Source organism: Stegostoma tigrinum, chromosome 25 (assembly GCF_030684315.1).
Source record: "Stegostoma tigrinum isolate sSteTig4 chromosome 25, sSteTig4.hap1, whole genome shotgun sequence".
Lineage (NCBI taxonomy): Eukaryota > Metazoa > Chordata > Chondrichthyes > Orectolobiformes > Stegostomatidae > Stegostoma > Stegostoma tigrinum.
The window spans coordinates 41,751,914-41,764,777 of NC_081378.1; the positions used below are offsets into that span (position 1 = coordinate 41,751,914).

Consider the following 12,864-nt stretch of genomic DNA (forward strand, 5'->3'; position numbering starts at 1 on the left):
TCATGGGTAACTGAACCCCTCAACTCCCCCAAAACATTGATTAATGAATGAGGGAGGATCTCAGAGACTTATAAAATTCTAACAGAACGAGACAGGGTGGATTCAGGGAGGATGTTCCTGATGGTGGATATGTCCAGAACCAGAGGTCACAGTATGAGGATTCAGGGTAGACAATTTACATTCTCCTGAACTCAATCTTGACCACTCGTGGTTTACCAGAGATAGGAAAGGGAAATAGTGTACAGCATTCCACATGTGGAGGCAAGTTGGCACTTTAAATATCATAATGAAGCTGTGTGCCTCATTCTCATTCATCTTTACATCTGGCTGATGGGATTTTCTGGCAGCTACAAGGAGGTGTGGATGTGTCAGACGTAGGAGGTAAATGCTAAGCCCCTGTCTAACTTGTCCCATCTCCTCCTAACTCTACTGTACATTGAACAATCTCTGACCTTATCTTCTTTCTCTGTGCCTCTTGGAAGACTGTTGGAATACGGTGCATAAAATAAAAAAGGATTAATTGCCAATGATATGAAACAAATGGGAAACATCATGCATGACCTTATATGAAATTGATTTCTTTTGATTTCACTGGCTGGAAAATTGCAGGTTTCCTATCAATCAAGGCTAATTGAAAATATTGTCCCTTGTAATTTTATCTTAGTGTCTGGATGTTAAAGATTAAATCTCATGAAACCTGTCAAGGATAAGTTAACTGAAGCTGGGATGATCTAATACATCTAAAGTACCTGACCTCCCAATGGAGTCATTTATAAATGACGCTTTAGCCATGAGAAGGTGCGATATATAAATTCAGTGTCCAGAATAAAGGTTAGCTTCTGCCAAGTTTACAGAAACTTGTGCGGCTGTGGATTTGAAACATCCATCAACACAGACAAATAGAAATTCAAGAGTTTATTGTAATAATGTTGTAGCTTTGGCATAATAAATAACAGTCCGATTCAGTATGTGTACAGAAATTGCTAATGATGTCTTACTGGTTCTCTTTCTTGCACTGATCTCCATGTTTGCTCAATCGTTAGAAGTGATCCAAAAATCCTGATGTAAAAATTGCTCAACAATCCTTTTAATATCCTTTATGAATGGATTTTAACTGCAGTTTTACAGCAAGCATCCCAGCTGTGGCAAGGCAAACACAATAGATAGTGTAATGGAGAGGTTTGAACTTGAGTTCATGCCAAGAATGTTCAAATTTCACCTTTTGTGAAAACTGAAGCAAAGATCATGAATGTGTGTTGATTAACACTATGGTTCAGATTCTCATCCTGGGTCGTCCTGAACAAGACAGACCCTTTTGCAGTTTTCAAAGGTTGAGTCTACCTCCAAACCCTATTCTTGCCATATTTTGTTCCCTGAGAAAATCAGACGAGGAGGTTTCTGGTTTTGCAAGTTGTGTTACAAACTTGCATAATTATGTGCTCATAATTTAATAGAGTTGTCTCTTAAAGATTGTTCATATTGGAAAATAAATGTCATTGAAAAATGTAAATGTACTCAAATGGTCCATTAGAGTTGTAAAAACAAACACACCATTTTCACACATCAAGACAAATAATCCCTTAACATTAATCAAGTTATCCATCAAAACAGGAATATAGCCCCTTGCTGAGTGTTCTTCTAGCACAGTGGTAATGTTCCTACTACTAAGATCCAGGTTCACGTCCCAACTGCCTTCTGTGTGTATTTTAATGTGATGATCAATAATAACTGAAGCCCCTTGCAGGAATAAAAGCTTAACTTGTTCTGAAACTCAGCCAAGCATTCATGACAAATCTGGGGCAATTGAAGTAATAAAATACAGTGAAAATAAGGAAATTTTTTTTAACTTACAGACAATGTTTCATTTCTATTCCAACAATAAACAGATCGCCTTTCTGTTGTTGGCGCTTAGATATGTCTACTTTCAACATCAAGGCATTCCTTTATCAAAAAAATCTAAAGATCTTCAGATTATGTGAATAACAATCCAAACCGTGTCAGAGGTTTTCACTGCACATATGTTCATAGTTTTGAATTTACTGTGGTGATTTTGACAATTAGCAAAGTACTTTCGTGTATCTCCATACTTAACTGATTATGTAACTGTTTCTTACTTCACAAAGCTTAACATTTAGATTACCCACCCTGTAATGAATCAATCAAATTAAAACACATCACTTAATAGTGACATTTGAAGTTGGAACTCTGGATGTTCCTGGCTCCTCAGCAGGCCTCCTCAATAGTTGTGAACCATCCAATGAGGCAGGCTTTCAATTTTTAAGGCCTATAATAACCCCACCATCAAATGAAAATAGCATGGAGAAGGGGAAGAAAATTTTGTTTAGCAGTGGGAAAGCCACAAGATTTCAGCTTTCCCATCTCTGCTGGGAGATGAAACTTTGATGCAACCATCTTTAATCCAAAGGGGAATAAAAAAACTGGATATAATCTTTCTATTGCACAAAAGCTGATACTTGTTTTCTCTCGCTCGCATCAGTAGGGAGAGTTTCCTTTTAGACACAATGCAACTGACTCCAAAGCACAATAAATAGTGACTTGTTCTGAATACCTGAGCTCAAACACTTATTTATGAGAATAACTTTGTCATGAGACCTGTATCAGTAGTGATTCAAGTGGTAGCACTTACTCTGGTGGATTGTGCATTGAAGTTTCACTCCAGAGACATGAATATAAAAGTCTAGCATCTTGTCACAATACTGAGGGTGTGCTGCCTATTTTTGAAAGAGTCAATACATCGAGGACCTCTCAGATTTCTGGCCACTATTTATCATTCTAACTGAAATAATTTGCTGTGTGAAATTTAGCTGTCCTGATTGCTATATTACATCAACGACTGTGCTGTAAGATTGACTGCAAAGCATCCTGAGGTTGGGAAATTTGCTGTATAAATTTGATTCTATTTGCTTTTTAGAAGAAGAAAATGGCTGGTGTTGTGATAGTAATTCCTGGAGATTTGTACTTGTAGTCCAGTGAGTAATATAAGTTTTTTTATGGCTCCTGTGTATTAAATCTCCTTTATGAGTGATTCAACAAGGCTATTCTTTATTCAGTTAATGGCATAGCCAACATGACAAACCATTTTTTGTAAAGTTCTTCTGAAAATGGACTTTTAGTGGAACAATTTTTTTGTTGGCTAAACAGTTTTTAAAAAAAACTCAACAAAAACTTTTCTGTAATAATCAGTCATTAAACCTAAGTTGCTTGGGAAGATGTGACTTTGATGTATCATGGCTAAATATAATGTTTTCTTATTGCTGGTGAGCAATAAGTTTTATGTGAAGAAGATGTCTACTTTCTTACCTTTGGAATGTGTATCCCAGTTTTGTATTAATTCAGGAGCAAGTTTTTGAGAGTTTAGATAGAGGTTATTCATTCTCACATAACTTAAACACATCTCGCACACGTGTTCTCAGTTTCAAATATACAATGAATTGTTATGCCTGTAATTATCTCCATCTTTGATATATGATCTTTTATCTGCCACACGGTGGCTCAGTGGTTAATAGTGTCACAGTGCCAGGGACCCAGGTTCAATTCCATCCTCAGGCAACCGTGTATGTGGAGTTTGCACATTTGCCCTGTGTCTGCATGGGCTTCCTCCAGGTGCTCTGGTTTGCTTCCACAGTCCAAAAATGTGCAGGTTAGGTGGATTAGCCATGTTAAAATGCCTGTAGAGTTCAGGGATGTGTAGGTTAGGTGGGCTATTGCGGGATGGGTCTGGGTGGGATTCTCTCAGGGTTGGTGTCGACTTGTTGGGCCAAAGGGCCTGTTTCCAAACTGTAGGGATTTTATGATTCTATGAGGCAGGCCTGTTGTTTCTTAGATGTTTTCAGTTGAAGTGAGCATCTTGTAAAGTGAAGGATTCTCAGCATGCTGTGGGGTTTATCGTATTCAAGTTTCTAGGAAGTTGGTTCTCAGATGAACTTTAACTGGAACAGGTTATGTGGTCTGACTGATACCTCCTAACCTGTTTCAAGTCTCATTACTAGACCAGTTGAACTGATAGTTCCACTATAAAGCCATGAAACAAATTGTAAACAAGCTTCAATGATTTTTGAAAGCAATCAGAAAAAGCTTGTCATACTGTGGTGTTCATGTAGATTCCAACATCCTGTGTTGTGAATTAACATCATAACTATGTTTGAGGCTGTCAATGCCTTTTTTAATATGTATTAACCCATTCAATTTGCCGATATCCTTTTATATTGATGATCACTAACAACCTGTCTTGGTCTACCCACATTGATGGTCAAGAAAGCACAACAATGCCTTTACTTCGTTAGGAGGCTAAGGAAATTCAACATCTCCATAAAGATTCTTACCAATTTTTATAGGTGCACCATAGAAAACATTCTATCTGGATTCTTCATTGCTTGGTGTGGCAACTGCTGTGTCCAGGACCATTAGAAACTGCAGAGAGTTATTAATACAGCCCAATCCATCACACAAGCCAATCTCCCATCCATTGACTCCATCTTCACTTCTCACTGTTTTGGAAAGGCAGCCAATATAATCAAAGAACCCCTCCCACCCCATTTCTCATCTGTACTAACCTCTTCCATTGGGCAGAGATACAAAAGCTTCAGATTCAAGAACAGCTCCTTTTCTACTGTTATTAGACTTCTGAATTGACCTCAAATTTTAAATTTAATATTGATGTCGCTCTTGGTTCATGTTCTCTGTAAACATAACATTGCATTGCTCACTCTGTTCTATTACGGTAATGCACTTTGTAATGTATGATCTGCTATACTGCATGCAAAACAAAACTTTTCACTGTATCTGGGTAAATGTGACAATAATACATCAAATCCACTCAAATCAAGTGTTGGTTTCAGGAAAGGGCATTGAATCACAACGAGCGAGCAGGCTTTTTTAATGGTGCCCACCCTTAAACAGAAAGATACCTGAAATCTCCAGAGGACTGAAAAGTGTATATTTAATTCCATATTCACTGGAAACTTGGTATTGCCTGTAGGTCAAATGTTAAAATGATTTGCACCAGCTATTTTAATGAATTACTGTGTGCAGTTTTGAACAGTACTGATGGAAAGCTTATAAAATGAAACTTTTATACCTGGCAAGACAAATATAATACAACCTGACAAACAAAATTACATTCTTTTTAGTAAAATAACTTTCTTCCATTGGCCTGTCTTTCTATTTGTTTACTTGTATACTGGGCTATTTATCTAATCACTCCTTTTATTCACCTTATCTGATCCAACTGTCTCAACAGCTCTCTTTTGGAAGCCAGTTCCATTCATTCACCACTAAGAAGTGTATTTTCTCCCTAACCTTAAAACAACATGCTCACATTTTTGTAAAATCATTGACAGAGCTAAAGTTGCTGCTAATGTAGAATTTTGAGGTTTACGAAATCCTCTGAAAATTTTCCATGTCTACCTGTCTAATCTATAACTTGCTTTTCTAATCTTCCTATGTAGCTTGACCTGTGTATCTTTGTAATTTACAAGGTCTTATGTGTTTATGGGGCATCACATTTGAAAAGAAAAAGCAGCAACGTGTTCAAATTTAAGTCTGTGGAAGTAAAAATTCTGATTGGCTTAAGTGTTAACTTAATCTGCTGTTTGTCCAAACCTTCATTTTATCGTTTTACCAACCCCTCTAGTGGCAATCAGTTATCAGCCCACATCAGTAGCTTAATGTCTACAAGCAAATCAAACTAACCCAACCACTCTCATAATGCCTAAATTGACTATTCACTGTGAATACTGCATGAATTGAGTCAGGGGCAGGAGAGAGATAATTTATTGCATGCAAAGCAAAATTAATTTAACCTTAAAATCCCAACAATAAAATCTCTACAATGCCCATTTGAGTGGGGAGAAATGTCAGTCAGAAGTCTCCCTATTGTGGAACGAGAATTATGGCATCTGGACTGCGGCATATGATTTTTGATTGCTGATTCTGTAATACTGACTACAGGCCAGAAAAATCCAAGGCTGCTCTCACTCACTTGTAATTTGGAAGAGACTCGCCTAAGATAGGAACTGATTGAATTTCAAAAATAACAATTGCCTGTATAACATTTCAGATGCTCATATCAGTCTAAAACAATTCACTTTCTTTATGTAGAATTGAAACAATTGTTATTCGCTTCGTAAGGTCCAGAAGATCTGCAGAGTAAGATGCTGGAGCTTATGTACTTGCACGTTATACCTGTCAAGATGCAACTTGTTTTCCAGTGGAATATGTCTTGCAAAAAAGGGACAGTCATTGTGAACTATATAGGTGTCAGCTAACATGGTGGCACACTGGCTCAGTGGTGAGCACTGTTGCCTCACAGTGCTGGGGACCTGTCAATTCCAGCCTCAGGCAACTGTCAGTGTGAAGTTTGCACATTCTCTTTGTGTCCATGTAGGTTTCTGCTGGGTGTTCCAGTTTCCTCCCACAGTCTGAAGATGTGCAGGTTAGATAGATAGGCCATGCTAAATTATTTGTCAGATGCTCTAGAGACCTTTAAGCGACTCTTGGATAGGCACATGGAGGATAGTAAAATGTAGGGTATGCAGGGTAGATTGATCTTAGTGGGATAATAGGTCGGCACAACATCATGGACTGAAGGGCCTGTACTATGCTGTAATGTTCGATGTTCTATGTTCTTGAATTGCCCATAGTGTCTGGAGGTATAGGTTAGGTGGATTAGCCATGGGAAATGCAGGGTTACAGGGTTAGAATATAGGGATGGATCTGAGTGGGATGCTCTTTGGAGGGGCGGTGTGGACTTGTTGGGCTGAATGACCAGTTTCCACACTGTACGGATTCTATGACTATGACTAACACTTCTGCAGTACCGTGTCTAGTTCTGGTTGCCCTGTTATACAAAGGATATTATTAAGTTGGAGAGGGTTGAGAATAGATTTACCAGGACATTGCCAGGAATGGAGCATTTGAGTTATAAAAATAGGCCGGGACCTTTTTCACTGGAGTGAAGGAAGTTGAGAGGTGACCTTATGGAAGCTTATAAAATCATGAGGACTACAGATAAGGTGAATCGCAGATGCCTTTTCCTTAGGGCTTTCAAGATAGGGGCCATATTATTAAGGTGAGAGGAGAAAGGTTTTAAAAAGACACAAGGGACAATTTTTTTTATACAGAGTGGTTCGAGTGTGGAATGAGCATCCAGGGGAAGTGTTGGATGTGGGTAAGTTACAACATTTAAAAGTCTTTTAGATGAGTACACAAATAAAAAAGGTTTGAGGAGATTGGGCTATGTGGAACAGGTGGGATTAGTTTAGTCTGGGATTATGGTCGGTATGGACTGATTGGACTGAAGGGTCTGTTTCCATGCTGTATGACTCAATGACTCTAACTCAGTTGGCTGGATTGTGATACTGAGTAATGCTGATGTGGTGGGTTCAAATCCTGTAGCAGATGAGGTCACCATGGAGGCTCAGCTTTCTCTAGCGCATCCCTTGTCTGAGTCACAATGATCCTCAGGTTAAACTCACCACCGATTGTCTCCTTTAAATGAGAAAGCAGAGTGTGGTTCTCTGGAACTATAGTGACTTTTGTCCATTTCCCTTTGAGCTTTGATCTCCACTTCAGAAACACTGGAACAGTTGACCATCATTGCTTCAAAAGGTTTAAATTGGTATTCTGCCCAACCATCTGTTTCTGTGTTGCAAAGACTGAACAGGTAGCTGAGGGCTTTCAAAAAAAACGCTGTATTCAGCTTTGGAGGTTTTTTGGCACTGATATAAAACAAAACCCTTTTATAAATGCTTGGTTGCATTCTAAACCAACTAATTGAGCTCAGCAGGAGTTGTTGGTACATCAGCCAATGGACCGTGATCTTAACTTAGATTCAGTTTCTAAGCAGTTAATAAGAACCTTGTTTCTTGAACTGGTTTTGGATAGTCATTCATTTGTCTTGACAGTCTGATGAGCATCACAAAGAATTTTTAATGTTTTCATAGGGCTTATGGACTATTTTCTTGCACTGCAGGCATTCAACCAACAAGTAGTGTTATTTGCCCAATGCTGAGCCTTCTATTTCTGTCAAGAATGGTGCATCTTGGATGTTTACTGGCTCATAGCTTTGTTGTTCCAGTAGTGCCAGGTTCAAATAGTAGCCACTTGCAAGGAAGAAGAGTTGATGGATTTAAGATAAATCTTGGGAGGGGATCACTGGGGGGTTTCAGCTGGACCCAGTGCAGGAGTGAGATGCAAATAGAGGGCTGAAACATAGAATCCCCACAATGTGGAAACAGATCATTTGGCCCAACATGTCCACATTGCTCCTCTGAAGAGCATCCCACCCATCCCTATCCCCCTACCCTTTCCCTGTAACCCTGCATTTCCCATGTCTAATCTACCTAACATACAAGCCCCTAACATTCAGGTAATTTAGCATAACCAGTCCACCCTCATCTGAACATCTTTGGACTATGGGAGGAGACCGGAACACGTGAAGGAAACCCGCACAGGCACGGGGAGAATGTGCAAACTCCACACAGACAGTCACCCCAGGGTTGAATCGATGCCAGGTCCCTGGTGCTGTGAGGCAGCTGTGCCACCCCCAGCTGAGCACTGAGCCACCATGCCACGCTGTGGATTTGACACAATAGGGTTTGGGAATGTTTGAAAACTAAAGCATGTTGTGACTTTGTGAGGTAATGCCTCCAGTGGGAATAGGGGTCTCCCAAAAGATGTTCCTTTGAATGTCCTGCTGTGCTGTAGAAGTTGCCAGCTTTCTAACTGCCCTGGAGCTCTCGCTGCTGTTGGTAAATACAAGTAGGGGAGGGCTGAAGTATGTATGAGTCTGTTAATTGGCAGGGGAGGTGGATAGGCAGTGTGCAAGCCAAGGCCAACATTTACAAGCCGTCCCACCTTGACCCGGGGGTGGCAGACTGTAACATTTTGCCCAATGAGTTCAGTAAATGGCTGAAATTGTATAAATGGGCATGTTGGGTATTTAGAGAATATGGGGAGGTACAAGGGGCATGAGTGTGTGGTGAATGAGGAGATTTGAGGAGTTAAGGCTCGGGTGTCACATTTTCATTTACAGGACTGGCCTGCTGTTCTTAACTTCTAATCTGCTCAGTTTTCTATCTGCCCATCCTTTTGCCTGCCTTAAGTCTGCTTCTGGAGGTGATCCCCCAGCCTGTCCCAACCATGCCTCGTTCAAATAGCAGGAGTGGCAGCTGATGGGCAGGAGGTGGGATTGCAGTGTCTGACTTGTAATTCTGGTCTCACATTTGAAAATCCAAGCTCAGAAGTTTGAGAAAAGTACTGATGAGTGGCTGGAAGGTTATTGAGGGTTACCTGTTTCTGAGAAACTAATTGTAGGTGAAATTGACAATGACTCTATATTTTACAGACAGTTACCAAATCAAAACCTGGACAAAGGTATTTGTCATATTATTTTACAAATCTTTGTGCAACAGTTTGGTGAACCTCTCCTATTCCTCAACTATCACTTCAACATATTCAAACTTGCGTTTTCAAGCAGCGCCATTCACAACCCTTAAAGTCTACATTTGAAACTGATACGTTTTGGTAAATGTTTGTAGTCAGAGATGCAGTGTGCCAGAACTCTGGAATACAACAGTTTCCACTTTTTGGTTCCAATCTCAGCATAAACTAGGTTAGGTATTTTACAGTCAGAAACAATAACATCTTTCTTGTGCTCTGACCCTTTAATGATGTCTCTTCATCTTGACCTGAGATTATGCTTTTGGCCATAAAGGGAAAGGTTTTAGCACTAGTGATTGAATCCCTACAGTGTGGAAGCAGACCATTTGACCTCTGAAGACCCACCCCCACCCTACCCTAATTCCTTCAAACCTACACTTCCCATATTTAATCCACCTAAACTGCGCATTTTGGACTGTGGGAGGAAACCGGAGCCCCCGAAGGAAACCCACGCAGGCACAGGGCAATTCCACACAGACAGTCACCCAAAGGGGGAATTGAACCTGTGTCTTTGGCACTGTGAGGCAGCAGTGCTAACCACTGAGCCTCCGTGCTACCCCTAACGTTTTAGGAATGAAGGAACCTGGAATTGCAGAACAAAGGGAGAAGTGTATATGTGATGTATTTTTCTCATGTATTAGAATAGTAGAGTTGCAGTGGTGTATGACACTGTATTCGTGTTCATATAGATGTATTTGAGTATAAAAGCCTACAGCGAGTGAGTAATCTGACCATTCCCCGCTGACTCCCTCTTCCCCACTTCAAGCTGCACGTTGTTCCTTTTCCATGGCTAAATCTAAATAATATTCAAAGATCCACCAGAAGGCAAAACCAAGTCCTCTTCCCCACTTCTAGCTGTTTCTTCTGCTGATCCTCAATTTATATACCAAGGAGGTACCTTTCCAAGTGTCTGCTGTAGTGGTACAACATGGTTTCCCACCATCTGCTACTTCTTGTAAATCACTCTGCAAATTCAGATGGCCCTAACGTGTCTGAGTCAGAAATCAGTCCTATGCTCATCAGCTGTCAGTGCCTCCTCTTATTTGTTACTGTCTTATCTACCTTCCTTCTGCTCCCCTTCCACTCAAACTAATCCCATACTTTACAGTCTCTCTGTTATTCCACGTTCTGTCCTCATGAAGCAAATCTCACCAGGAAGCCCATCATTGATTCTCTTCGTTTCTTGTTCTATTCCTCAAATACCCAAACATCCCACCTTAGCATTAATCTTACTGATCTCTTTCTCCTCCCGTCTCTCTCTCTCTCTCTTTCTCTCTCTCTTTCTCTCTCTCTTTCTCTCTCTCTCTCTCTCTCTCTCTCTCTCTCTCTCTCTCTCTCTCTCTCTCTCTCTCTCTCTGTCCTCACCCCAGTGACATTATTCTGATGTGCTTCAACATAATTTTCATCAACACTGTTCTTAAAGAAACACCTGAGCGCTGTCCACTCCCTTCAATCACTTCCCTTTTCCAAACTTGCATTTTTTCTAAAGTTCCGAAATTTATCAGTGACTTCCCTATAGTCTAATATCCCATTGCTGCATGAAGCCTCCACGTTAGTCTTCATCCTTTGCTGTAACAGCCTATATGACTATGATCATAGTTCATTGCTTTTCCTTGTCCTGTTTGATTTTTTTCTGGTGCCTTTGACACCCTTGACTACACATCCTTTGCTATGCTACATGTAGCTATTTATTTACTGTATAAAATGATATTGAACCCACTGATGATAGATTTATGGAGTATGTCTAAGTCAAGATGATACACGATTATGGCTGGGAAGCGAATTAACCACAGCCGTTTTGATTAGATCACAGTTGGACACTGCTGTTGTAGCTCCCATGTGCTAGAGATGCCTGAGGACGGATAAGGGAGCTTCAGTCTCTGATGTCACAATCCTAGCAACTCAGTACTATTTTCTAATTTGTTGTATTTGTGTTTTTGGACTTGAACATTTTCAAAATGGATATTTGTAAGTATATTGTGATGTTTATTGGATACATTCTGAACCAGAACACCAACATTAGTTTATAATGTCCATTTGTGGCTTAAAAAAACCATGATTTAAACTTTATACATAGTACCTCCAATATCATAGATTAAAGTTGCCATAGACCCGGAGGACCGTAGCATGCTCTCCCTCATTAGAGAGAGATGATTGGTGGTGGTTTAACCTGAAGGTCACTCCACCTTAGGGGAAGCAGAGGTCAAGAAGGTAGGGCCTTCACAGTAACCTCAGGAATTGAAGTCAAGCTGTTGGCATCACAGAACAGATGTCTGGTGAACTGAGATAACTGACACCAAGTCATAGATTATACCCCTGGAGACAACAGCTTGAACAGCCTACCTTAATACGGGGTGTAACTTGTCAATATATCTAAAGACAATATGCATCCATGTGGAGATAACTATGCTCAAGGCTGTAGTCTGAAGAATCAAAGTGTAAACCTGAGAAAAAAAGAGCACTTACTTATTTTAGCAGATGCTTTCCTGTTTGAAAAGATTGAAATACTAGTTCGTATTTGTTCACTTTGAGGTGATCGTCTGAGAATAAATATATAAAGGAGAAAATTTCCAATCTCCTGATGGGAGTGAATCTGACAAAATGTGTTTGAAGCCAAGGTTAGCTGATCCTCCGGCAACATGCACCACCAATCCAGGCTGCTCCTGTCTGCGCACAACTTGCAAAATGTTTTCAATGCTTGCTGATAGTCTAGGCTGGGATTCCAAAGGAAGCGGAGGCCTCCAGCACTGTACAGGAAGCAATCTAAGAGTTGGCCTTAAACACCGGAGTCCCTTCAGAGTTTTGCTAACCACTGACAGCTCTGTAAACAAAGCAGCAGCAGAAAGTGAAGGTTGCTTTCCCTTTTTGTAGTAGGTAGCCTGTTCTAGATGTGGGCTTCAAAGGAATTCACTGTGAAATGATGGGCTGCCTCTCAGCGCTGGAGCATTTACTACAGTGATTATCAACAGACATCACCATTTGATGGACTATTAGATATCAGGAAGAGATGTGGTCTGATTAAACCACAGGGATTGGGCTGTCTTTGCTTTCCTGTTCCGAGAGAATTGGATTCACGGAAGGAGTTAAGCTCTGAGAGGCTTCCGGGTGGTCCCAGAGATGCAACACACACACTCTCTCATTAGTCTATTCAATTGGAAACATTTGTTACTTGTAAGATAGAATTCTAAATATTTGCACCACCAGTTTTTGTTGCACTGTTTCATCTTAAACAATGCAGCTTGAACAAAAGAGTGTTAATGTTTAGCATGGTGGTGAGCTTTTCGGTGGCAAAAGGACCACTGTACAGACAAAGACCCACTGTTAGGGTCATTTCTACAGAATGAATAGTAACAACGCACAGAGTTTTACATTTTAAATAAGCTCCTTGTTTTCTATGAAAAT

At 40.3% G+C, this 12,864-nt stretch overlaps 1 protein-coding gene across 3 annotated transcripts in view; it reads left to right on the forward strand.

Moving 5' to 3' along the window:
- Positions 1-12,864, forward strand: part of LOC125463330 (non-muscle caldesmon-like) — a 194,853-nt gene that overhangs the window by 66,838 nt on the left and 115,151 nt on the right. The window lies entirely within an intron of this gene.